This window comes from Anoplophora glabripennis, unplaced genomic scaffold (assembly GCF_000390285.2).
Source record: "Anoplophora glabripennis isolate ALB-LARVAE unplaced genomic scaffold, Agla_2.0 scaffold24, whole genome shotgun sequence".
In the NCBI taxonomy this organism is placed as follows: Eukaryota; Metazoa; Arthropoda; class Insecta; order Coleoptera; family Cerambycidae; genus Anoplophora; species Anoplophora glabripennis.
In genome coordinates, this window is record NW_019416404.1 from 730,350 (window position 1) to 733,709 (window position 3,360).

Here is a 3,360-nt window from a genome sequence, read left to right on the forward strand (position 1 = left end):
TATATATATATTTATGTGTCGTAGTACTAGTTTTTACTGTACAACTTTTCAACGAATTTCGACCCAATTTCAAAGCCCGTAAATCACCTAATTTGTCATCATTAAACAATCCACTCCATCGCTGCTGCATTGCACGCACGGTTAAACACGATAATCTGCATCTTAACAATGATGATGGATCGCAGCAATCCTCGGTTGCAAATTGGTCTTTAGCCGAGGCCGTTCGAATTTCTTCCTCGAGGCCTCTCCTAATAACGAGGGATTCTGGTCAGATCCAGCTTCTGTCAGATCCAACTTCATTATTACTAGTTTTCTTTCTGGAAAGCGTTTTGAGTCCCTAGAGGCGGGGTTGGGGAATAGTTGTTTTTGTGAAGGTTTGTACACTTTTAATATTGACTTTAAATAGTGGTAGATTTCATACTTTGTGTGTTTCGTTATCTGATAGGTAGAATAACACTGAAATTAAAACGTTTTATTTGCTGGCAAGCATAAAATATTTTAAAATCATACGCTAACATTGTGTATAACAGTGTGCATATTAATTTTATCATAATATATAATGGCTTTTTATAAAGTAAAATTTTGTGAACCAGGCAACAGCTGCGGAATATTTGTATTTGTAAAACGTGCTTAAATTAAGAAACTCTGCCTTTCAACGTGATAACAGCAAAGCCTCTCATAATAAAATGCTATTTTCTTTACAAGTGATTCTCTGTTAAAAAAGATTTTTTTAGACATCCAAAACACCGTTTAATTATCAATTAACCTATTCAGTAAACTTCAAGGAAGTATCAATAACACAGGCCAACAAGGAAAAAATTCCAGAGATCAGACACTGCGTTTCCGAAGGCATTTGGCGCGCTGAATCCGAATCTGGCCTCAGAATTGATCCATCACCCTAGGTTTCCGAGATATTCTAACCTAAAAGTGCAAAAAACACGTATTTTTGCTATTTTCAAGGTTATGTAACTTGGCGAAAAAATTTTTTTTCTCAAAACTGAAAATATCATTGGAAACTACTATCTTTCCCCTTCAAAACGCATTTTTTTATTTGTAAAAAGCTTTATTTTTCGCGGAGATATCGTCGATTAAAGATGATCAGTATAGCTTCCTTATTAAACCATGGCTATAACACAATATCACTAAGCGCTACGAGCCTTAGAGGGCTCGCAGCGCTTAGTGTTATTGGGTAATAGGGCTTGAAGTTAACCTTCCTGACGATTAGGGCTCACAGCGCTTAGTGTTGTGGGGTTATAGGGCTTGGGATTAACCTTCCAGACATATAGGGCTTGGGGTTAACCTTCCTGACGATTAGGGCTCGCAGCGCTTAGTGTTATTGGGTTATAGGGCTTGAAGTTAACCTTCCTGACGATGAGGGCTCGCTCCGCTTAGTGTTGTGGGGTTATAGGGCTTGGGGTTAACGTTCCTAACAATTAGGGCTAGCAGCGCTCAGTGTTATGGGGTTAGCCATGATGTAATAATATAGCCATACTGGTCATCTTAAATTGACGATATCTCCGCGAAAAATAGAGCTTTTTCCAAATAAAAAAATGCGTTTTGAAGGGGAAAGATAGTCGTTTCCAATGATGTTTTCAGTTTTAAGAAAAAAATTTTTTTCGCCAAGTTACATAACCTTGAATATAGCAAAAGTACGTGTTTTTTGCACTTTTAGGTTAGAATATCTCGGAAACCTAGGGTGATGGATCAATTCTGAGGCCAGATTCGTATTCAGCGCGCCAAATGCCTTCGGAAGCGTAGTGTCTGATCTCTGGAATTTTTTTTTTTTGAAATTTTGTCGGCCTGTGTAATTAAACCTATTTTTTTTGCAACCTTTGTTGGTTAAAGTTCATTGTCAGATAATGTCATATTAATACGACCGTTATACAGGATTCTAGCAGCGTGTCTCCAAACACAATATTATTTTAGATTTTGAAACATTGAATGTATCGACTGTTATCTAACTAGACAAACAACATATTACTTTCTGCCTGCAAGAAACTTTTCAGTTAAACAAAGTGATTAATTGTTATCTAAGACAATATAGTGCTTATACCGAAACAACTACTCTTCTGACTACTTGCCCCGACAAATATTAAATTATATCAGCAATATCTAAACTAGGATCGTTCGTAGGCAAATCCACGTGTCATACCAGTTTCTGACTTTTTGGTCCTCATCATTGTGTCGTAGGTAAGACAGGCGATGAATAATCCAGCATTTTTTGTCATCGTAAATATACATTTCTAAGTATTTGTCGAACATACAACAACGTAGTTTCATATTTTAGTCATTACAGATTTGTAAGATTTAAGATTAAGATACAATCGGCTATTGTCCAAATTTAAAACAGTATCGAATTCCCATGTACAGGACAGTCGATATACCAAATCAAGGACAATTAAATCCTGAAATTATATGTTCAGTGGCTGTCACTGAAATATATGATAAAAAATATTAACTGTATATTCACCACAGATTGTCAGTTTCTTCTTTGAAACATTGAATACAAGTAAAAAATTCTTTCTCTTCTCTCCGTGATAATTCATGAAAAGCAATTTTCATCTCAAATTTCAATAATTTTATACTCGTCATGAGGCGATGGCTTTTCTTTCTGTGATCTTTTTGCAAAGCATCTGGAGCAGCTGTGGCGGCCACAAATTCTACATTAGAAAATGGATGGATAATTTCTTTTCATATTGCAACTACAACCTTCCAAAAATATCGCTAATTCGACAGTCAAAAACTCAGCCATTTTCACTGCAGGATTAGATAAACTGTTTCCATATATGCTTATTTTAGACTTTTTGGTATTTTTAGGTATTTTTATTAACTTCTTTTTAACTTTAACAAAACATCAGGTTCGATTTTTGTTTTTATTCATAAATTTTGCTTGAAATTTCAACTTATCCCAGGAAGTTTTTTCTTGACTACGAATATTGTTAGAAAATTATTTCCAAAATACTCGTGAGATGGACAACATTTCCATGTCACATTTCCACACATACAGTTAATGTCAAGCAAAGTTTGAGTTATTCTGTAAAATACACACTTAATATTAATAAGCACATTTTGAAAAAAATATTTGTACACCGAAAACATATTGAAAATATAAAGAAATAATTAGAAAGGGGTCTTACAATTAAGAGTTCTTTCCAGCAGGATCAAAACAGAGACTGAGCGGTATAAATATATAAATAAAATTTTTCAGTGTACATTGTAAAAAAATTCAAAATTTACTCTATTTTACTCAATAATGTATCAATTTCTATCCACAACCGATTGAATGAATTTTAGTCAAATCTGAGTTTGTATAAAGTGAGTGACTTTTGACGCTATTCTAAGTATGTAAAACCAATTAAG